This window comes from Chiloscyllium plagiosum, chromosome 1 (genome assembly GCF_004010195.1).
Source record: "Chiloscyllium plagiosum isolate BGI_BamShark_2017 chromosome 1, ASM401019v2, whole genome shotgun sequence".
Classification (NCBI taxonomy): domain Eukaryota; kingdom Metazoa; phylum Chordata; class Chondrichthyes; order Orectolobiformes; family Hemiscylliidae; genus Chiloscyllium; species Chiloscyllium plagiosum.
The window spans coordinates 99,993,199-100,018,695 of NC_057710.1; the positions used below are offsets into that span (position 1 = coordinate 99,993,199).

The 25,497-nt window shown below is 41.6% G+C and overlaps 1 long non-coding RNA gene across 2 annotated transcripts; it reads left to right on the forward strand.

The window, feature by feature from the left end:
• Window positions 1-544: 544 nt before the first annotated feature.
• Window positions 545-24,586, forward strand: LOC122555723. Of its 2 annotated transcripts, XR_006313347.1 has the most exons (4): window positions 545-1,580; window positions 10,313-10,347; window positions 19,094-19,200; window positions 24,254-24,586. It is a non-coding gene; the product is annotated as an uncharacterized LOC122555723 (long non-coding RNA). The 2 variants fall into 2 exon arrangements; XR_006313348.1 differs by lacking the exon at window positions 10,313-10,347.
• Window positions 24,587-25,497: the final 911 nt, after the last annotated feature.

Genomic DNA, 25,497 nt, shown 5'->3' on the forward strand with positions numbered 1-25,497 from the left:
GCTGTCTAATTAAATTGCTAGGTGGTTAGTTACACAGACATTATTTTTAAAATGTCCAGTAATCATATCCTTTACTTAAGAATCTAATATTGTGCCTACTACTGATGTCAGGCTAACAAGACTATGGTTCCCTGTTTTCTTTCCCCTCCCCCTCCCAGAAACTGGGGTAACACTTGCAAAAATATTTATTTGCCTGTCATGATATTTGCAACCACTGTACTCAAGGCACTTCACAGCCAGTGCTTTAGAACTGGTGTCACTGGTGTAAAGTAAGAAACCCGGCAGCTCAATGAAGGACAGCAATCTCCCATAAACAGCAATATGGATTACCTTTCATTGTGATGTAAACTGCAAGATACATATTGAGCAGGAGGTCAGAGTTAGCTGTCCTTGAAATAGTGGCTTAGACCATGCATATAACCATCATAAAGTCAAGCAGTGGCCTTCATTTAAAATATCATCCAAAAGACTGTAAGTCTGGCAGTGTAGCATTTTATCAGTCACGCACTAATTTCAACCTTTTTTTCTGTTCAAGTCATGTGCTTGAACTTGAACCCAGAGATTAAGGAAAGAGAGCAGTATCACTGAAGCACAGATGCACTGGTGTTTACATGTTTATGTTCTTTCATGCAGGTCAGGTTGAACCCAAGGCCAGAAGGCATCAGAAGACTGGGAGACAGTCATCTAGCTCTGAGGAGTCTGTGGCTTCACATTATTCCTCCACACCCTCTAGCAGCACAGGTACTGTCATGTCAGTGGAAACGATCTTCTAAGTACATTCACGATCACAACCTGGTGAGACCACATCACCAACATACACAGAGAGTTGACAATGACTGTGACAGCCAAGGCCACTGTCAGTCAGAAACTGCCTTGAAGCCAGGCCAGTGCTGAGCCCCAGGTGGATATTGGGCCTCTGGAGTCAACAGTGAGAAGGATACTGACAAAGAAACAAGAAATATGAGCAGGGATAAGGCCAGCAAGCCTGCTCCATCACTTTATATGATCGTGGATGACCTTGAGTTTCAATCTTCCTGCCTGCTCCCCAAATCCTCTGAGTCCCTGAACATCAGATCTTCTGCAGTCCAGAGAAATTGATAGAATGAATAGCACACTGACCACAAAGTGAAAACATGACCATAACTGTTAAAGCTGTTTACTCAAACAGATCAAAGACAACAAGTGGTATTTCCGAAACACTATTGCTGCTCACCTCAACTTGGACTTGAGATTTGGAATCACAATTTCTTAATGTTTGCATGTTACAAAATGTAAACTACAATTAGCACTAAAGATGGTTATAACAAACAGTGGCGCTATTATTTAAGGAATAAACCAGTCAACGATAGGTCAGCGAATCTAACATTAGTGGAAGGAAAGCTATTGGAAAAAAGTCTGAGGGACAAAATTAATCTCCACTTGAAGAGACAAGGATCAATCAAGGAAAGTCAGTAAGGCTTTGTTGAGGGAGATCACATCTAAAAGATTTGATTGAATATTCCAAGGACCTGACTAGATCTGTTGATGAGGCTAGTATAATGGATATCATCATTGACCTCACATGGAAACTGGTCAAGAAGGTAAGAGCCCATGAAAATTGAATATAAAATTGGCTTAGTGGCAGGAAGTGGAGGCTTATTGATGAAGGGTGTACTTGTCACTGGAAGCCTGGGTCCAGTGAGGTACCACAGGATTTGGTGCTTGGTCGCTTGCTGTTTGTGTATATTAGTGATCAAGACACAAATATGGGAAGTTTGACCAGTCTGCCTGCAGATGACATGAAAACTGGTGGTGTGATAAATAGTGAAGAAGAAAGCCTTAGACTACAGGATGATATAGATATGCTGAACTGTGGCAAGTGGAACATATCCTGGAGAGTGTGAGGTAATGCATTTTTGGAAGACCAACAAGGATTAGAGTTAGGGTTCACAATGAGTGCAAAACCAGAGGAAGTGCAGAGGACCAGAGTGACCTTGAAGGTAGAAAGACAGATTGATAAGATAGTGAAAAAGCTTTGAGGGAACTTACCTTTATTAGTTGAGGCATTGATTAAGGAGCAAAGATGTTATGATGGAGGTGCATAAGACATTAGGTGGGTCACAACTGGAGTACTGTTGCAATTCTGGTCACCACACCATAGGAAGATTGCACCAGAAAAATGCAGAGGATATTCACCAGAATATTTTCTAGTCTTGAGCATTTCAACTATGAAGACAGACAAAATAGACTGAGGATGTTTATTCAGAGTAGAGAATACTGAGGGCTTGGATAAATAAGACTTTTCACTAGGCAGAGGACTCAATAAGGAGGGGACACAGATTTAAGGTAGGAGGTTTGGAGGGGGATTTAAGGAAGAGGATTGTAGGTATCTGGAAGTCAGTGCCTGAAAGGATGGTCGAGGAAAGAACCATCACAACATTTAGGAGTACTTAGATGATTACCTCAAGTGTCCCAGCACACAATGCTACTGGTCAAATACTGGAAAATTGGAATAAAGTAGATAGGTGCTTAACAACAAATATGGATATGATGGCTAAAAGAGCCATTTTTTGTGCTGTAAAAATCTATGAGTTTATTAATAAACCCACAAAATGGTTATGTCAAAGGCAAAATAAAGGCCAATATATCTTGTTTTCAGTGACTGCTGGACAAGGACTCCTAGGTCCCAGTCCAATCTATTACTGTTAAATAATTCTCTGCCATTCTGATTTTCAAACCACTGTGGTTCATTTCCATATGAATAGAATCACAAAACAAGAAAATTATATTAATCTCATGTATAACCTTGATTTAACATATTTTAAGTTTCAAGACATATCTCCATATTTCAATATAAAGGCACTGAAGAAAATAAAGATTTATATAAATAGCAAAACTTAAAAAATTACTGCTGTCAAAAGAAAATTGATTCGGTCTGGATTATTTGCTCTAATAAAGAGAAAGCTGAAAGGTGATCTAATTTAAGTCTTTAAAATTATGAAGGGGTTTGCTAGGATGAGGATATAGAAAATGTTTATATGCACAGGCAGTGCAAATCTATGGGCCATAAATATAACACAGTTCCAAATTAACCTCATCAAGATTAATTCATTAGAACATGGATCTTGTCACCACATAGAGTGGTTGAAGTCAGTTTAAGGGGAAGCTAGACAAATAGATGAGGAAGAAAACACTAGATGAATACATTAATATGTTTAGAAGTATTAACATGCATCAAAGTTCCTGTCGATCAGAAATACTGCTACTAATCAGTTGAGCCAGATGGCATTGACCAATACAATAAGTTCAATGCAATTCTATGTAATGGGGATGGGTCATTTCAACATGTGGTTAGTGGTAAAGTTTAAGGACAGGTTCAGTTCAGCTCATAAACTTTATGTTTGGCTCCTAATCTTCACTTTGAACATTTTGACATTTATAAAGAAAATAGTTGTATTAAGTTATTTTTTATTCACCCCAGGTTAGTTATTCCTCCTCATCATCACTTCACACTGAAATCTCACCCTCACTCATAACACTTGACTAAACCCAGTGGCTTCCAGCATCCATTTATCTCTCTCTGTTTACTTAAATCTTGTCGTCATTCTCTTCCTTTTCAGGTCAAGGCAGTGTACGGAAACTGAGAAGCTGGGGGCATCATTTAAGATGAATTGTGCCACTCTATTTTAACAAACACTAGCTCACAGACTGGTGATATTTTTAGTTAGCCTGTTCAGATGTGTTATGACACACCTCTGGAGCAAGCTGGGACTTGAACGCAGGCCTCCTGGCACAGAGATAGGGAAAATTATTATTGTGCCCCGACAGCCCCCATTGACATTATATATAGTTGAGAAGAAAGGTTGGAAGCGTCTGCATATTAAATTGATCAGTGGAAAGCAGATATCGTGACTAAACAAAGTGCAAACAACATTGTAATCCATTGTGTTTGATAAACTGTGCTATAACTTCAACCACAATGTGGTTTTGTTCCAAATATTCATTTACTGTATATATACTTGGCATTTGAACAGAAAAAAAACTTTACATTTTCATGTTTCAATTCAGCTTGGGTTGGTTGTACAGATTATAATTATAGTTAGGCATTGGAGCACATGCATGAATATAGAGTGAAGTATTTTCTTCTGTAAGGCACAAATTATTTACAAAAAACATTTTTTCTTGATGTTCTTCTCAATGTACCCCTCAGTGTGTTTTACAATACCCCAATCCTTACAGTTACTCCTCATTTGGTACAATTCCCCAGTCCTTGGTGTGTGAGCAATGGCAAGAAAGTTGGGAAAATACAGTGAGAATGAAAATAAATCGGAATCTTAATGTCGAGAAAAAGGTTTGCATTGTTCCCCTCAAGCTTTAAATGGCACCTTCAGAATCTTACAATTGACCAGTGATCGCCTTATCTCCATGCTTTCCAAACCTTATTTCCATTACTAATCGGCTTATTTATGGCCTCCTTATTTCTGGGCCTTTTCCAGTTCTCATCTCCCTCCCTGAGAAACGAGACCCATCCCCATTACATAGAATTGCATTGAACTTATTGTATTGGTCAATGCCATCTGGCTCAACTGATTAGTAGCAGTATTTCTGATCGACAGGAACTTTGATGCATGTTAATACTTCTAAACATATTAATGTATTCATCTAGTGTTTTCTTCCTCATCTATTTGTCTAGCTTCCCCTTAAACTGACTTCAACCACTCTATGTGGTGACAAGATCCATGTTCTAATGAATTAATCTTGATAAGGTTAATTTGGGACTGTGTTATATTTATGGCCCATAGATTTGCACTGCCTGTGCATATAAACATCTTCTATATCCTCATCCTAGCAAACCCCTTCATAATTTTAAAGACTTAAATTAGGATTCCTGGTATGTAAGTAAGAGTGAGGAGGTGGTGGCTGAAGCTCACTAAATGCTTAGCCCAAGTCAACCTTAATCAGGTGGATTGGGCAATAATGATGGGGGATTATTGGAGTACAAAGAGTCCTTGGGAAAGTAGACGCCTCAAGTGTGGCGATATAATTTTTGCACTAAGTCAATGTGACAATTATTACAGGATTGGTGTGTAATCTACAAAGAAAGATGGCACCTCATGCAGAATAAGAGATGACTGAAGTTCTGTGAGAGTGTTGATACAAGTCACGTCACTCTCAAGTCCAATAGGACACGAATTTGTGTCCAAAGTCTCTTGGTTTAAAAGTTGGACAAACTAGATACTTGACCTTGGATCCCCTAAACTGATCCTGCTGTAAAAGAAACTACACCTTGCTTCTGAACGCAATCCTGATGTTTTCTGAACTGCACTAAAAACAAAGCTAATGGCATTGATGTGTTTACACTGCCTGTCATAAGCTCAAAAGTATAAACATCTTTTCATTAAACAACAGGGGTCCTCAGTCACATTCTTTCTGTTTCAAAATGATGAGCTATTTTTTAAAAGAAGCCTTCATAGATCTGACCGACTCATAGGTCCTAGACATTTTTTTTATTCACGTATGGGTCCTAGACATCGTTAGCTGGCCAGCATCTATTGCCTGTCCCTAGTTGCTCTTGAGAAGATGGTGGTGAGCCGCTTTCTTGAAACGGCACATTCCATGTGTGTTAGGTTCACCCACAATGCCATTAGGGAGGGAATTCCAAGATTTTGAACAATTGACAGTGAGAGAACGGTGATATATTTTCAAGTCATAATGATGAGTAGCTTGAAGGGGAACCTGCAGTTGATGGTATTCCAGGTACTGCTGCCCTTAAAGATGGAATTGGTCTTGGGTTTGCAAGGTGCTGTCGAAGGGTCTTTGGTGAATTCCTGCAGTGCATCTTGTGGACAGTACACACTGCTGCTACTGAGCATTGGTGGCAGAGAGAGTGAATGCTTGTAGATGTGGTGCCAATCAAGTGGCTGCTTTGTCCTGGATGGTGTCAACCTTTTGAGTGTAGTTGGGGTTGCACCCATCCAAGCATGTGGGGAGTATTCCATTGTACTCCTGTCTTCTGCCTTGTAGATGGGGGACAGGCTTTGGAGAGCCAGGAGATGAGTAACTCATAGATTCATAGAGATGTACAGCATGGAAACAGACGCTTCGGCCCAACCCATCCATGCTGACCAAATATCCCAACCCAATCTAGTCCCACCAGCCAGCACCCAGCCCATATCCCTCCAAACCCTTTCTATTCATATATCCATCCAAATGCCTTTTAAATGTTGCGATTATACCAACCTCCACCATTTCCTATGGCAGCTCATTCCAAACATGTACCACACTCTGTGTGAAAAAGTTGCCCCATACGTCTCTTTTATATCTTTCACCTCTCACCCTAAACCTATGCCCTCTAGTTCGGGACTCCCCGACCCCAGGGAAAAGACTTTGCCTATTTACCTTATCCATGCCCCTCATGATTTTGTAAATCTCTATAAAGACAGCCCTCAGCCTCCGACACTCCAGGGAAAACAGCCCCAGCCTATTCAGCCTCTCCCTTTGGCTCAAATCCTCCAACCCAGGCAACATCCTTGTAAATCTTTTCTGAACCCTTTCAAGTTTCACAACATCTTTCCGATAGGACGGAGACCATAATTGCACGCAATATTCCAACAGTGGCCTAACCAATGTCCTGTACAGCTGCAATATGACCTCCCAACTCCTGTACTCAATACTCTGACCAATAAAGGAAAGCTTACTAAACGCCTTCTTCACTATCCTATCTACCTGCGACTCCAATTTCAAGGAGCTATGAACCTGCACTTCAATGTGTCTTTGTTCAGCAACACTCCTGAGGATCTTACCATTGTGTGTATAAGTCCTGCTAAAATTCACTTTCCGATAATGCAGCACCTCGTATTTATCTAAATTAAACTCCATCTGCCACTTCTCAGCCCATCGGCCCATCTGATCAAGATCCCGTTATAACCTGAGGTTACCTTCTTCGCTGTCCATTACACCTCCAATTTTGGTGTCATCTGCAAAGTTACTAACTATACCTCCTATATTCACATCCAAATCATTTATATAAATGACAAAAACTAGTGGACCCAGCACCGATCCTTGTGGTACTCGACCAGTCACAGGCCTCCAGTCTGAAAAACAAACCTCCACCACCACCCTCTGTCTTCTACTTTTGAGCCAGTTCTGTATCCAAATGACTAGTTCTCCTTGTATTCCATGAGATCTAACCTTGCTAATCAGTCTCCCATGGGGAACCTTGTCGAATGCCTTACTGAAGTCCATATAGATCACATCTACTGCTCTGACCTCATCAATCTTCTTTGTTACTTCATCAAAAAACTCAATCAAGTTTGTGAGACATGATTTCCCATGCACAAAGCCATGTTGACTATCTCTAATCAGTCCTTGCCTTTCCAAATACAAGTACATCCTGTCTCTCAGGATTCCCTCCAACAACTTGCCCACCACCGAGGTCAGGCTCACTGGTACAGATCCCTGGCTTGCCCTTACCATCCTGCTTAAACAGTGTCACTAATAGTGACTTTAAATAGTAGCCAACCTCCAGTCTTCCGGCACCTCACCTGTGACTATTGATGATACAAATATCTCAGCAAAAGACCCAGTAATCACTTCTGTAGCTTCCCACAGAGTTCTAGGGTACACCTGATCAGGTCCTGTGGATTTATCCACCTTTATCCATTTCAAGACATCCAGCACTTCCTCTTCTATAATATGGACTCACTATAGTATTCCTAGCCTCTGACATGCTCTTATAATCATTGCGTTTATATGGGGAGTCCAGTTGAATTTCTGGTCAATGGTAACCCCCAGGATACTAATGGCAACACCGTTGAATGTCAAGGGGTGGTGGTTAATTTGTCTCTACCCAAGACAACAAAGATGAATAAATCTGACAATCACAGTCACCAATTTGGATATTGCTACAGCATATAAGTAGGACAATCTCTGTCAAATCAGTACAGTGGCCAGATCAGTACATTGTAAGTCATCCAGACACAAAGGGCCTGCAGCAAAGTCAGGGATATTAAGGAAGTTTGCTTCCTAACTAAGTGTGGCTGAGGTCAAGGACATGTTTGCTGTAAAGGGCACAAATGAGAAACTCAGCGAGGCATCATGATGGAGAAGGCTGATAGGCATACTCAATGAGATGCCGCATGCATTGTCTGACCAACTGGACAACCTCCTGTCACTGTCAAAGGGCATGGAGAGGTCTGACTTCAGTTTACCAGGTAATGACATGCATGTGTTGTTGTTTTTGCAGCCTATGCTCTATCTCCCTGGCATCAGCAGACTCAGTTACACTGCCACTGCAGCTTCCCTTAGCTGTTGTAAGCTTTGTGTGGACAGGACACTTACTGGAGATCTACCTTGGAAGTGAGCATTTAATATCATGCTGAAACACATCCAGGAGTTCAGCAAACAGTACCTCTAGAAACACTCCAGTGTGCTTCCAGACACTTTATAACTTAAAAAAGGTCCTCAAAAATATCTTTCAATCTGAATATCTGAACATTTAAGGAATGTTAGGGCCACACCGCCCCGTGGCACAACATTTCAACTCCCCCTCCCACTCTGCCGAGGACATGGAGATCCTGGGCCTCCTTCACCACCACTCCCTCACCACCAGACGCCTGGAGGAAGAACGCCTCATCTTCCGCCTCGGAACACTTCAACCCCAGGGCATCAATGTGGACTTCAACAGCTTCCTCATTTCCCCTTCCCCCACCTCATTCAAACTTCCAGCCCGCACTGTCCCCTTGACCTGTCCGGACTTGTCCGACCTGCCTAGCTCCTTTTCCACCTATCCACTCCACCCTCTCCTCCCTGACCTATCACCTTCATCTCCTTCCCCACTGACCTATTGTACTCTATGCCACTCTCTCCCCCCCCCTCCTCTAGCTTATCTCTCCACGCTTCAGGCTCTCTGCCTTTATTCCTGATGAAGGGCTTTTGCCCGAAATGTTGATTTCGCTGCTCCTTGGATGCTGCCTGAACTGCTGTGCTCTTCCAGCACCACTAATCCAGAATCTGGTTTCTAGCATCTGCAGTCATTGTTTTTACCACAATGTTAGGGCAGTGCCTATTTTGTAGCAACAGGTCAGACCTTTGAAGAATGATGAATAAGTGTGAGCAGAGATCCTGCATGGTGCGAATTAAGAATCCTGAACTCGCATCTGCTAGTTGACTGTGAAACATCAGGTTAGCACCAAATCAGAATCCTCTATTGCACCATAACCATGTGTGTGTTTGCAGGATGTAACTAGGAGGCGGTAGTGTGGAGAGATCAATGTGTGGTGAATCATCTGGATACAAAAAGACTGCAGCCAGGTGAAGGGGTATTAGGATGGTGTGATTTCATGCAGGAATAAGCAGACTGTATGTTATTCACTCTGGAAAGAGGTAATAAGCCTCATGATTGAATTTCAAGCCTTGAGGGTTTCTAACTACAAATAAGGGTAAAGCAAAATTGTCTTTTCTCTCACATTAAATTGAATTTAAAGGGAAAAAAGATACTGAGTGTCTGATTAAATTTTGAAATAATTTGGAAAGGGGTTTCCTGCTAATCAGAGCTTTCAGAGGAACAGTGATATGAATTTCTACAGTGGCAAGACCAGAAGCGAACATTTACTAGGTATAACAGATTGCAGTTAAAGCATGCATCGTTTTTCTGACAAAAAAATGTTAATGGACAAATTTATTTCTGTTTAAGAGGGCACTACATTTCCATCTGATTATTCAGATTCAGAATAACAAATTCAGTCTGTCCATTTTAGGCATCAAAGCTCTTATCATTATCTTGGTTGACTGAGATACAATTCATACCGAAAACCCAATCAGATAAGTTTGTAATCCACGCAGTAATTATTATGTAAAGGTTTCAAATTACTTCCCTGTCAAAATGAACAAAGGAGAGATTGTCAGACAAGTAGTCTTCAGTTACTAACATTTAAAAAGCAGTGTGACATTTAGTTAGTAGAACATATGAGATGGAGCTGTGAGAATGTAAACTATAGAACCATTTATTGATAGTCTTGTTTCCTGAACATAAAATATGAATAATATACGCAGGGCACAGGAGGGCATAACATAACAATATTCAAATCATTATTCAAGCTTATTGACAAAATGTCAACATGATAAGAAGTTTTTAAACAAGACTGATTTACTGAACATCAATTGATGTCCTAGAATCTGGCAGAACAGCTTGTTTATAGTGTTGCATAGTTGCTATAGAGATGAAATCATTGCAAATAAGATAAGAGACTTGGTTGTGGGTTCTCAGAAGAAGAACATGCATCATTTGCTAAAAGTGACAATACTATATTCTTTTTCTTTGTTTTCTCCACAGAACATTCTACAACAATATTATATTCATTTTCCAAAGTAAGTCATTTGTTGGAGATGTGTAGCAATGTACAATGTTTCCAAAGCAAATGTGATTGACATTCCAATACTGACAGTGGATCGAAGGTTGAACAGCAGACTGATGGCATAGATCTCAATTGTCAAGAGCTCATGTCTCTTGACTCTAGCATCCCCCTGCCTGATCCGAGCAGCTGGATTTGGCAGGGGGGCAGACATGTACTGTTGGATAGACTCTGAGATGGGGAAATTCCCTAGACTCCAATGTAGTTGAGATTTGGAGGAGAAAGTCAGTCTTTAGTACTGTATATTCTCAATCCAACAGTGTGTGTGCTGGCGCAGTCTCATTCACCTGATGGATGATGGTTAGACACCACAAGAGTTTCTTTATGGTACTTTGGCCACCATATACTGAGTACTGATTTAGCTTTTGACCTACTGGGAGTCCATACCATTGGTACAAGCAAGCCAGATAAAAGGATGATGGACTGGTTGTTGCTGCTATCTGTGATGTCTGGAGGTGAAGTGTTAGAATGAGCATTGGAAGACATGAGCAGAACTGTACATACGGCTCAGCTGTAGAGCCAGAGAAAACAGAGGCCAGAAAATTGTGCACCTTTTCAGCCCACTACCTTCTTCAGCAGTTGGCCATGCCAGACTGGGGCCCCTGAGACACAGCAAGAAATGGTTAGCACCACCACCTCCATGCAAACCATCATGTTACAAGATGCAAGATTATCACTCTTGTATATTTAGTACAATGCCAGAAATTAAGTTATTGATTAAACATTTTGGCTTAATTGTAAATTGTTCACCTGGTGGAAAACATAGTAGCTAATGTATACAGTAAAATGTTGAATTTATAGCACAAGGATTTAATAGGTGAATGGACTCTAAGTCTGAACATCAGTTTGAACATTAGATTTAGCAAAAGTAATCAATCAAGCAATACTTCAATGTGCTATAAAAAATACATAAAAAGTCAAATCATGGAAATAAATCATTTGCAAATTTCTTTAATCACCATTTTGCTTCCCATTTTTAGGCATTTTGGTCCTTGTTTCATGCTTTATATCGAAGGTTCCATGTCTCTTTCCCATTTCATGTTAGGTTCTGGCCCTCTGGCTGTCATTCACACAATCAGAAAGGGAAGGAAAAGGTAGCAGAAAGATGGCTGCGATGAGGGCAGGGAGAAAGATGCCTGTAATGGGGGCAGGGAGAAAGATGGCTGTAACAAGGGCAGGGAGAAAGGTGGCTGTAATGAGGGCAGGGAGAAAGAACGACGAGGCAAGAAGAAGTAAAATGTAATAGTGGTATGGTAGATGAGCTATAGGTAAATTAATGCTTTAATCCAATGGAGAACAATGGAGATAAAAGGCATTGTGACATTGGAACTAAATGCGAGAGAGACATTTACAAGTCAAAGAAAGAAGACACAAAAAGAGTGACAGATATTGGTTGACCAAGTAAAATAGAGGAAGTTACCAGAATGGCAGGGACAGGTGAAAGAAAGAGACCTTAATGATAAGTTACATTAATGTTTACAGGGATTTGGATAGAATATGCAGCACCTAGACACATCATTCAGCACAACAGGTGCTGTTGTGTAAGCCTTATAAGCCTTCTCACATCCATCCTTAACTAAACCCATCAGCATAAGTCTCCACTCTCTTGTGGTTATCTAGCTTCCCTATAATTACATCAATATCATTCACCTCAACCATTCTTTATGTTAGTGAGTTCCATATTCTCACTACTCTTGAGGTAAAGTGGTTTATTTTGAACTCTTTACTTCATTTATCTGAAGCTTGTCTTATATTAATGGCTTCTTCCCCATAAGTAGAACATAGGAACAGGAGTAAGCCATTCCGCCCCTTGAACCTCTTCTACCATTAAATAAGAACATGGCTGACCTATGGCCTGACTACATATGCCTGCCTTGGGCCTATATCCCTTTATACTTTTGCTTAATAAAAACCTGTCATAGAGTCATAGAGATGTACAGACCCTTCAATCCAACTCATCCAACCCGATCAGACATCTTTAATCTAGTCGCACTTACCAACATTTGGCCCATTTCCCTCTAAATATTCCTATTCATGTACCCAATCAGATACCTTTTAAATGTTGTAATGGTACCAACCTCCACCACCTCCTCTGGCAGCTCATTCCATACACACCACCCTCTGTGTGAAAACGTTGCCCCTTAGTTCCCTTTAAATCTTTCCCATCTCACCTTAAACCTATGCCATATAGTTTTAGATTCTCTCACTCCAGGGAAAAGACCTTGTCCACTCACCCTATCCATGCTCCTTATGCTTTTATAAACCTCTATAAGGTCACTGCTCAGCCTCCGATGCTCCAGGGAAAATAGCCCCAGTCTATTCAACCTCTCCCTACAGCTCAAACCTTTCAAACCTAATAACATCCTTGCAAATCTTTTCTGAACCCTTTCAAGTTTCACAACATCCTTCTTCCAGGAGGCAGGCCATAATTGCACACAGTATTTCAAAAGTGGCCTCGCCTCTGTCCTCTACAGCCGCAACATGTCCTTTTAACACCTAAACTCAATACTCTGACCAATAAAGGCAAGCATACCAAATGACTTCTTCACTACTCCATCTACCTGTGAGTCAACTTTCAAGGAACTATGAACCTGCACTCCAAGATCTTTTTGTTCAGCACCACTCCCTGGGACCTTACCACTAAATCTATACGTCCTGCTCTGATTTGCCTTTCCAAAATGCAGCACCTCACATTTATTTAAATTAAACTCCACCTGCCACTCCTCAGCCCATTGGCACATCTGGTCAAGAGCCCTTTGTACTCTGAGGTAACCTTCTTCGCTGTCCAATACACCTCTAATTTTGGTGTCATCTGCAAACTTATTAACCACACCTCCTATATTCACATCTGTATCATTTATATAAATTTTAAAAAGCAGTACACCCAGCACTGATCCTTGTGGCACACAGTTGGTCACAGGCCTCCAGTCTGAAAAGCAACCCTTCACCTCCACTCTGTGTCCTCTTCCTCACATTTAAATTTAACAATTGAATTAGAATTGACTGCCATTTGAGGAAGAGAGTTACAAACCTCCACTTCTGTTTGCATGTAAGACTGCTTCTAATACGTCTCCTGAATGGCCTGGCCATAAATCTTAGTCTATGTTCCCTGATTCTAGAATCTTCAACTAGTGGAAATATCTTCATCTACTCTATCTTTCCCTGTTAATATGCTGAAGCCTTAACCTTCTAAATTCTGGAGAATAAAGACTTATTTTGTCTAGTGTCCCCTCATGACTTTATTGCTGAAGTCCAGGTGTCATCCTGTGTTGAGCTCCCTCTATTATTCCAACTCTATGTTTCCCGCCATTCAAACAATTTCCTATCCATGTCAGTAATTTGTCCTTAATTCCATAGGCTTCCACCCTAACTAACACTCTCTCGTGTGCCACTTTATCAAAAGTCTTCTGGAAGTCCATATAAACAAGATTCAGTAAAATACCTCTGTCAACCATCTTTGTCATCTCTTCAAAAAAATTCTATGAGGTTTGTCAGGCATGACCCATCCTTCATGAATCCATGCTGACTCTCCCTGTTTAACTGAAATTTTTGGAGGTGATCAGTTATCCCTATCGTTGATTTTATAGACAACAATTTCCCAAACACATATGTCAGGTGTCACCTCTGTTCTGTCAATAAAAACCTTCCATAACTCAAAGATCCTCAATTTCATCTATTACTGGTCAGTAGAAACTCACAGTTCTGGTATCAGAATTTTTACCCTTTCCAATTCCTTGATTCTTTTTATGAAATGAGGACCAGAAATGTACATGGTATTCCAAGTGTGATCTAATCAAGGAGTGATAGACATTTAGCACAACTTTTCTATTTTTAAAAATTCTAACCCTCCAGGAAAATTTTGTAATGCTCGGTTTGTGTTTTATGTCCTTATTAATCCACATTGCAACTTAGTGATTTACATATTTAAATGTACTGAGCTATTTGTTCATCTATCCCTTTTGGTTTTCAATTTCCAAGTAATATGTAACCTCTTTATTTTTCTTACCTAAATGAAGGGTTTCACATTTATTTGTATTTAAACTCACTTGTCAATTTGATGCCATCAATTACCAACTTATCAATTTTTTTCATAATTCATTCTTCTATATTGACTATCCTCTGAAATTAATATTGAGAACAGTTTTAGAAATTATGCTTCTTGATTCCAGAATTTAAATCATTAATATAAGTTGTGAATGATATTGGTTCCAGTACACTTCTTTATGGACCCCACCGCCTACATTTTGTCACTTGGAATAATTATCATTTACTCCTACTTTTAATTTTCCGTCTTGCAATTAGATAGCTATGAATGTTTCTTAGTTCAGCATGTTCTTACCTTAGTCATTAGTCCAAGGTACCTTTCCAAAGGCCTTTTGGAAACCTAGATAGGTCACAGGTACTGCATCACAACCTATGCATTCTCTTCTGTTTACTTTTCTTGAAATAATTCAATGAAGTTGGCCAAGGAAGGTTTTCACTTTGGAAATCCATATTGATGACTAATTGCAATATTTTTAGTTTTAAGTTGTTTTTGAGTTTTCTCATTTATTAAGAATTTCATTATCTTCCATATGAAACTGACTAGCTGCAGTTCTCTGGATATACTCTAGCTCCCTTTTTAATGTAGATATAATATTAGCTCTCTGCCAGATTGCCAGCACTGTCTTTATCTAATGAACTGGCATATATGCGCAACATTATCTCTGTATCTTTTCTAGCATTCCTGTAGGGAATGTTTCTTTGCTGGGGCACCTTTGGATAAAGTAGTTGCATTAAGTGTAGCATAATCTTGTAATCTAGCTCTGCAGAACCTTTCCTGGAACTGCCTGCTAGAATTGAATGCATTCAGATTAATTGCTAATTTTATTTTTCACTCATGGTTTTGGGGTCATTGGCTAGGCCAGCAACTTTTGTTTATCTCAAACAGTTCAGGCTTCAGTTAAGAGACAGTTATTGCTGTGGATTTGGAATGACTTGCAGGCCAGACCTGGTAAGGATCCCTAAAATATATGTGTATCACTGAATTGACTGTGATCACCATTAGGCTAGTTTTTCTCAGAATAACAGATTTTTATTGGAGCCAAATGTAACCATTTGTCCTGATGGTATACAAATCAATATCAGTAGCATATTACCCTCAGGGTTCTGGATTACTAGTCCAGTGCCATTACTTCAATGTCACTGTTTCCCACTATTTCCAGGAATGCAATCCTGTTCCAAACATTCAGCATTGCTAAGTATGCGGAGGGGTAACTAACATTTAGAATATATTGCTGCCTCGTACATCAATTAAAGAATAAATTGTTGCATTAGGCAAAACAGAAGTCATATCTAAAATTGAAAAAGTAAATCTAAAAACATTTTTCTTCATCTAGTACCACCAGCTACACCACGATGCTGCATGTGAAGGATCAGAAATATTATTCAGTTGTCAGTCACAAAAGTGATTGACCAAGGTTAGTTGAGGCAAGTTAGTAAATTGTCGCATTTCAGATTGGTGGGAAGTATGCTGTGGGATCTCCCAAGGGCTAGTATTTCAATTTTGGACTTTTAATACCAATTTTAAAGTGTAATGAATCCCTGGACTTCTCAAACAGCAGGATTGTATTAAAGGTATTAACAACAAGCACAGACACAGAATGGTTTAACCTATGTGTTTGTTTATAATGCCAATAGATGAATACCAGCCCTCCAGGAATTCCTGAGCTTGTCTTTGTTTAGCCTGTCCCAGTTTTGAAACATTGTCCCAGTTGAACAATACAAAACCGGAAACAGGACCATCCACCACAACAGACAGAACTGTATAAATTTGGGGCTGATCACAACAACAATGCTTCATCTAGAGGCTACACAGCACTGAAGGTGTCACCCAGGGGGGAGACAAAACATTTGCAAGAAAATCAACCACTTTGGCGAACCGACCAACAACTTCAACCACACCCTGAACTACAGATCTTCATGGAAATAACTTCCCTATTTTAGGTTCTTCTCCACACTTAATCCAGAAAAAAAAAGATTCTGCCGCAGTTTTCTATCACTAGTCTGAAGGTTTGTGACAATATTGTTTTTAACAGTTGGGAATTTCAGTATAGCTTGCATCTCTTCCAAAGAGGAAAATGCTTTTTGTGGATCGCTTGTCTTCTTTGCCTTTAATCTTAATCACCCTGTAAAGAACTAGCCTCTTCCAGTCTCAGAAACTGTTCTGAACGTTATGGTGCATTGGAAACTGCTGAACACAGACCTTCATTTCTCCAACAAATACTTGAACTTGGAAAGCTTTCTTCTTTCCAAATGTTTGGCTCTGGATATTTGGCTCCCTAAACTGACCATTTTGTTTTTGGATAAAAGCACCCACATCTCCAGTTTCTGCTCTGCCAGCTCCACTGTCTCCAGTTCAGTTGTTCTCTGCATTCAAGCCTGTGTTTTGCCCTCTCATTGACCATATAAATCACAGTGCTCATACTTGTGAGGAACAGTGAAGGGGGTGTGAAGTAAAACACAGAACCTCACCCTTTTGAGGAGCCCTGCAGCCAATCCACCTGCTATGGAGGGAATAAGTTAGCAGGGGGGAAGTTTCAGCCAGCAGCTGTTATGATGTCGTTGATATATCGCAGCTTGGGTGTCAGAGCTTGTGGGAGTACCTAGGAGATACTATGAATGAAGGATCACTATGATGTAAATCTTGAATTTTGGCCCAATTTGCAGTTTCCTTTGCCAAGTTCCAGCCCTGTACCTTCACGGCGCATTCCCCCATTGGTATCAAGTCACAGGGTACAGCTACAGCTCCTCCAGCTGTGGCTGCCTGCCTTTTGCTGTGCAGCTGTTTCTCCAACTAAACTAGAAGCCAGTGTAGGGAGTGGAAGTCAGTGATTCAGCCCGTCAACCCACTTCTACTTTTCAATCTGCAGCTCTTCTCTGACAGATTTGCATGGAACATCTTTGTGAAACTTAGACGGTCATATAGGGGCATTTGTTCATCTCTGCAAGGTAACACCTCTGGCTGTGCTGCACTCTTTCAGCACTGCACTGGGTAGTCAGCCTAGCTCTTCTGATCAAGCTGTTTGATGGGATTGAACATCGTGGCAATGAATTCCCAACTCGGCTTCCTCGAGTTCCACTCCCAGTTCCCATTATCTTCCCTTTAGGCCTCAATATTTACAGGGAGATGGGGATGGAGCAGAAGGATATATGACATCAGGATATCCCAAAATGTCCCATACGCAGCTTGTGTCAGATATACTGATTTTCTTTGCACACCATATTTCCCACGACAGTGTGGAAAGAATGAGAGCCTGATTGAGAACTGGACCAAGGAATCAGAGGAAATTGGAACATAATGGGGATATTGGAGTACAGTCACTAGGGAGGGTGAGTGTGTGAGATAATGAGGAGGGTTAAAGACTGTGGCTGAAGACCACGGTAGAAGATTTTTGTTTGAGAATTCATAGTCTGTCGGGGAAACACTGATAAAAATCGCAAATGGCACACACTAATGTGGCTCATCTTCTTTATTTCAGACTGGAACTGCAGTGAGAACAGTATTTTCATTCCAAGCATTACTGGTTTTTCCCTCTGTTGCTGAGAGTCAAATCACAACATAAGCTGGGAATCAGCAAACCTTTAAATTTTCACGATACTTCTGGAGTAAAAGAGAATCAGTGGAGAGCTGCTGGGTTACTGCTGAGCAAATTCAATAGGAATGCAGAGCAGCCCAGGAGTTGCCAAACACTTCAACCCAGGCTAATACATTGCAAAAGAATTGTTTATTTTAGATGTTCAATTACCTAATATAGGCAGCCGATGATTTAGAAGCAATTTTCTGATAGTTTACTAAATTGGTTAAGACATGGCATTTTAGTTAAGATACATTAATTACTTAGATAAAGAAAGTATAAAAGCGTGTCAGTTGGGGATGTTTCACTGATATCAGAGGTCAAACAGGATATGGGCATTAAATGTTTTGATCTCATTTTGATCTGGTTGCAGCATTCTGCTCTCTAGCTGATCGGTTACAGAACTCTTCCTGGGTCTTCTTCATCTTCTTCTGGTCCATCTTCCCTCGACCTGGTGAGGACTGCTCAATGAAGACTGTTCTCTGGGGATTGCCTGATGAAAACTATTATGTTCAAGAACTGTTTGATGAGGCTGCTGTCCGACATCCTTCCTCCTAATTATTGTTGTCATTTGTCATTTTGTCATTTTTCTAACAAAATGTGTAACTTGTACTGCGTCATTCAATTATCTGAACCCTTCTGGCCAATGACACTGGATAATCAATGTTTCCTTACCCACCTTCTTCTAAGTGTATATTTACCATTCTTTCTAAGAACAAATACTTCTTATTTCTAAAACACACTGATAGTAGAGTGCATTTGCTGCCAGATAAATTGCTGGCGCCAGTTCATCGGGCATCGTGACTTCTGTGGTGTTTGTAATGCTTCCTTTTGTTTTCAAATGCTTGAATTTTGACATGTTAGTTACTGCTGTGAAAGCTGTGAGATGAAATCTCATGCTACACAGTAAATATTATGAAATTTCTGTTTTCGGGGCGTACCAATATTCAATAGAAACAAAATCTGAGTAATATTTCTGACATCGGAGGATAAAAATGCTTGAGGAAGTGGGAGTCTGCCTGATGTCTAGTAAAAATCGCAGGACGTTTTTAACAAACATTGATTTAATTTATTTTTAATTCATAGGATATGGACATCACTGGCTAGGCCAGCATTTATTACTCATCCCTACTTCCCCATTTGAGAGTTAACTACATTCCTGTGGGCCGAGAGTCACATGTCAGCCAGACCAAGTAAGTCTTCCTTGCCGAAAGAGCAACAATCATCAGTAGTTCTATGGTCACCATTCACCAAGTTTTTAACTCCAGACTTTTATTCAATTTAAGTGTCACCATCCACCCTGGTGGGAATTTGAACCCATATACCAGAACATTAGCCCAAATTGCTAATCCAGTAACATTACTGCCACACCACAGCCTACTTTTACAAGCACTATGCTTGTTTGGTTAAAGAGGTGGGCCTGGTGGAGAAAGACTTAATCATCATTTCCAGGGCTTGCTCTGATGATCTTTCACCAAGAATATGCATTCAATGTCACTCAAATTCATGTCCTCAATTATCTTCAAGGCGCACCAGGCTTTACTATCACTAGACAGAGGAAGTAGGGAGCAATGTTATAACAACAAGTCTTGGCTTGCTACTGTTTGCAGTCAACTGTGAGAAACGTATTCAAAATTTCCAAAATATCAAGGATTAGATGTGGGGTACAAGTAAAAATAAAAAGAGCTGCAATCATCTCATTAAACTGAGAAATAGCTAATTATAGGATTGCATTTTGCGATTTCTTTAGCTAAGTCCATGTTGCGCTAATTTGTTTGAATATATTGATCTCTGCAAGGCCGACAGAGATTACTCACTGTTTGCTACCAAATATGTCTCATTAACTACTGACCCAACCTCTATGGCACACCTCCTGCATAACTCTACCCCATCTTATCATGTGCCATTCCTGGAACAACTCACCAGGCACCTATGCCATCTTTGGAAGGCAGTTGTGCACCCAGTCAAGCACTGGCATCCCAAAGTTGTCCTGCGGGGTGACTGAAGTAGAGTCAGATGACAGAGAAGGGAATGATGGTGCCAAAGCTTTTTGACAAGGGCCAGAAATCTGCAAGGGCATGATGGTATAGGGAAAGAACATCCTTTTCCCAGAGGACTGGCAGAGGAGGTCATGAGACCAGACCTTGGCAGCCTGATTTGAGACTGCCACCCGCATTGGTGCTGTCTCCCGGATACGAGCCAGCAGCATTAGGAAGAAGGTCAATGACATTCTGTGCTCCACAAGGGCAAGTGTCACGCTCTCCTCTCAGACACTATCCCAATTCCCACAAAGAATCTGCCACTCTCACAATTGCCTGCGACACCTTCTCTCACCCCTCCCCCCCCACAAACACTGCATGGTCCCTGTGCTGTCTCCTCACTCCCTCTGTACACCTCCCCACCTAATATCCACCTGCATGAGCACCTACAATTATGCTACCAAGTTGCACCTCTCACCCTCTGCAGGAGGAGGCGGCTCACAGCAGGGTGGAGGGGTGCCCAATACCAGACTTCTCACCCCCAGTGAGGAGAAAACTGACCCACTCAGGGAAAGACCAGAACTATTGCTGCAGTGTTGTTGAAATATCCACGTCCCACCACAGGGTGAGTTAGCACCACTCTTCATTCCACTGCAACTCTTCCAGTCACCCCACTGTGTGTGTTATTCATTGCTTACTACATCTAACCTCTGGCCATGAAGTCTTCTCTCTCTCTCTCTGTGGTCTTGCAGGTACCAGCAGGGTGCCCAATGTACCAACTGAGAAATGGGCTGTTCTGTCAAAAGGCATCTGCTGATCACTCAGGACCAGAGTACTGAGGTGTCAGAGGAAGTGTTGTCAAGACTACCACTGCAACCCCTCCCCACCCCCCCCCATCATATTCAATTCAGATACTAACACTTCAGGCATGAGAGGATTCTGTGGTGTTGGCAATCAGGGATTTCACCCACATGGACACAGGGAGGACAGCAGCAGCAGAAAGGAATGTGAGATGCAATGGCCTTTATTGCCCTGAAGCTGTTACCGTGAATCACCTAACTGTCTGGCTGCCTCCATGGAAAGGCTGCTGGCTGCCATGGAGAACCAGGTCAAGCACCCTCAGAGCACTGCTGGAGAGGGGCACACATCTATACAGCATCGGTCCAGCTATTTGTCCTCAAACCAAAAGCATGATGGAGAGCCTGGCTCACACTCAAGTGCCCTTCCTCCCAAGGAGGCACACAACTGGAGAATGAACCACACCAGAATGCTCAGAAGTCTCCTCTTTGGCCATGGCAGAATTGAGTGGGTACTTCACCCTCACTCTGCCTGCCTCCCCGCTCCAACACTAGGACATTCATATTGAGCATGGTCCACTTTCTCAGGCATGTTGAACCTCTGCATATTGGGCCATCAAGACCCAAAGATCCCAGGGTCACCCAATGAAACCTCCAGGCCTACAGGCTCATAGTATCATAGAATCCCCAGTGTGGAAACAGGCCCTTCGGCCCAACAAGTCCACACCGACCCTCCGAGACTCATTCCCCTATCCTATTATACTATATTTACCCCTGACTAATGCACCTAACCTACACATCCCCGTACACTATGGGCAATTTCCCATGGCCAATTCACCTAACCTGCACATTTTTGGATAGTGGGCGGAAACCAGAGCACCCGGAGGAAACCTATGCAGACACAGGGAGAACATACAAACTCCACACAGACATCGCCTGAGAATGGAATCGAACTTGGGTTCCTGGTTCTGTGAGACAGTAGTGCTAGCCACTGATCCACTGTGCTACTCCTTCCAGCCAAGCTGGGAACCAGATACAGCAAGAGATGCCCTGGGAGGTCAAAATCTATTGAGAGCATTTTCATGGCATAGATGCCATTGCAATGTAATGAAGCATGAAGTTGTTCCAAATTGATTGTCATTAAACTATTCCTGCATGTCTGAGAGTCAGTGTTGGCCCTAATGTAAATGCAACAGCATGATACAAAAGGTCAGGTTCACACAGGATGTACCATAAATCATTTTGTGCACTGAGAGCCTCCTGTGGCATGTGAATACAAGAGATCCAAGACTTATATCGAGACTGCGTTCTGCTGGCACTAGTGTCCCTCATGGTGGAACCTCACGACTCTTTCGCTTGCCTCTGAGTACAAACCTGCTGGTATGAATGAGGTTCTCGGTGGTGTCTGGGGCAAGGATGCATGCACTATGCATGGGATTGATGCATTAGGATTGCTGAGGTTGAAAGATCCACTGGTCCATTCCCTGGATTGTGCATGAGTCTGAGCACAGCGCCTCACATTAGTGGGTCCTGAAACCCCTCCCCACCGAGGGGTTGAGACACTTATCACACCCACTCTGAGTGGGGTCAGAGCCATTTCCTTTCCCACTGCATACTTTCATGTTCCTGCAGAGTGGAAGGTTATACTGAACAATCGTTGTCCAGTGGCAATCATCCTCCGCTTTGATGTGGGAGTGAGGCCCTTCACATTCACATAACTTCCTGATTACCCTTCCCAAAAATTGCATCGGCTTCACATCTCCCATCCACACATCTGCCCACCTGCACACCCTGGCCACTGCTGAATGTACAAGGTGGATATACCAGGGGTGGTCCTACACTCTCCTCCACTGGAAGTCAATGTGACTCTGACAGTGCAGAGCATGACCCTCTTCCAATCTGTCCTTTACTGTACTCTCAGCTTCCAAATACAGTTGTTCCCTTCCACAATTGTCAACAGTCAGTCCCTGTGGCCTGTAGCTCCCAATCTCTATGAATGGATTCATAAGTTTCCTTTCCTATGCTCTCCACATTCCCTTTTCCCTTTAATTTGTGTGAACTAACTTAACATCGTGATCCCGGGCAGGGGCCCCCTAAATGATCTAATCAGACAGCCCCATCCAGATCCCTGACCGATACCTGGTGACCTTTCCCACTGCATCATCCTTAACTCCCTGACTGGTTGTTAGTGACTGACTGTGACCCCCGAACTGCAGAGGCATGGACCTCCTGGCAAAATCAACCTGCCCTTATTCCTGACTATGGCTAAGTCTCTGGATTGGGGAGCTCCTCTTAAATGACTGCACCAAGACCCCCTGACTGACTGTTAATTCTATGGACAAGGGAAGAGGAATTATCTAAGACTGCAAGACGTGGCTGCTTGCTTTTTGTACACACAATGTGTTTGGCATGATAGTTCTTGGCACATGGTGCAGATGTGAAATTAATCTAGCCCACCGCTGTACAGCAAAATGCCCCTCCCTTGATTGAAGATTGCTGACAAACCAGAGAGGTTGTGACAAATAAGCAAGGCAAGGCAGGGATGCTGTGGACATGGAAGTGGAGACTCAGTGAAGGCATGCTAAGACTGCAACTGAGCAGCACTGAGATGCAGCCTAGTTTTATTCTGTCCATAAATGCAAAGCTTTCTTGCTACAGCCTTTCAGTTGTTGCTAATGCAGTCTGCAGTGCAAGTCTGCAGTTCCAAAACAGCCTCCTGTTGGACTGGAGAGATGCCTTGAAGGTTGTGAAAGGATGGCAAATAGCAAATGCCAGCAAGGTGGATGTGCAGCTCATAGGCACCAGTCATGTCCTGAGATGATGTTTGATGCTGATGAAGACAGAGGTTGGTCACAACTGGCAGTGAGAGGGCTTTTGCCTGAAACGTTGATTCTCCTATCCCTCAGATGCTGCCTGACCTGCTGTGCTTTTCCAGTACTAACCTCTCGACTCTAATCTCCACCATCTGCAGTCCTCACTTTTGCCTACTGAGCTGCATTGGTCAGGTACAGCTTTGATTTCCATATCACGTTCTTTCATGTCGATTTTATTCAGTGTGGTTGGTAAAATAAAAGCTGAATAGCTCTGAGGCAAGGTGCGGCATTAATGAGGCAGTAAACAAATTTTAGTCCCCATTAGTTTCCAAATTGTCGCTGCCTAGTGAGAATCTTGCCTCACCAACTAGCGATACCTAAGAGATGCAGGGAGTTACTCTCAATGTCAAGAAAGGCCTTATTGAATTCCTCTTGTGAGTATGCCACTTACTCCATGTTGACAATACTCTCCTGAAATTCCTCTCATAAACACAATGTCGGAAATGAAATGCAGAATAAAAATGGAAATGCTATATCTTTTGCTTTATTATGTATGGTTGCACTTCAAAATGTTTACTTGGCATATTTCTCCCTGTTATATTATTTGACTCAGTAGTCATGTGGGTGACAATTTATATTGTGTACGTTCTATTTCAGATGAAATGACTGAATAAATCACTGGCATTGTTTATAACACTACTTATCTAAATGGAAATGGACCACAGCAGCAGTCTGCAGGATTGCCCCTGAAAGCATGTATTCATATCTAGTTTATCTTGTGTTTGACATGTTTGTTCCTGATGCCAATTAATAATATAAAATTCTTCCTGTATCCAAACAAGAAACAAAATACTGCCAATCTGTCAAATCTGCTCAAACGTGAAAAATTACTCAGGCCATTAAGCCGAGTAGATCCAAGGGTATCCAATTGTTTTACATATGCAAATGGTAAACATTAATCTAAATGAGTTCTCTGTTTGGTGCGTTTTTTGTTAGACCACCTGGATATAACACTGCTATTTTCTGAGAGTGTGTTTTTTCCTAAGAAAGCAGTCATTCAATTTCAGTGGTGATGCTGGAACTCTGATCAATCAGTATTTCAATTTGAGATTACACTGGACAGACATTCAGTCATTTATAAATTCGACTCTGTATCTCTGATAGTTGTTCTGTGTGGAACTATTTAATTCAAAGGTAATGAAAAACAGATCAAAAATGTAAGGATATTGATCTTAATTATTCAGTCAAAAGTACATCCTCAGGGTAGGTGAACTGGCCATGCTAAATTGCTGTAGTATTAGGTGAAGGGGTAAATGTAGGGGAATGGGTCTGGGTAGGTTGCTCTTTGGAGGGTCGGTGTGGACTTGTTGGGCCGAAGGACCTGTTTCCATACTGTAAATAATCTAATCTAATCTCATTTTAAATTGAAAAATCATTGAATCTGTACAGCGTAGAAACCGGCAATTTGGCCCATTGAGTCCACACCAACCTCTGAAGAGCATCCCACCCCATCTCTGTAACTCTACATTTCCCATGGTTAATCTACTTAGCCTGAATATCCCTAGCTACTATGGCCAATTTAGTAGACTTAGGAAGAATGTGCAAAAATCTAACTTTCTGGAAAAGGCATTAACAGACATTTCTGCAATATACCTCTGTTATGTCGAATAGAATAGGGTTGTATATTTCCAAGAATCTGCTCGCCCTTAAAGACAATGCTTGGTTTTGAGTGAGTGAACTGATTCAGCAGGCATGATTTGGAAATGCTGGTGTTGGACTGGGGTGTACAAAGTTAAAAATCACACAACACCAGGTTATAGTCCAACAGGTTTATTTGGAAGCACTAGCTTTTGGAGCGCTGCTCCTTCATCGTGTGGTTGTGGACTTGATTCACAGGGCCA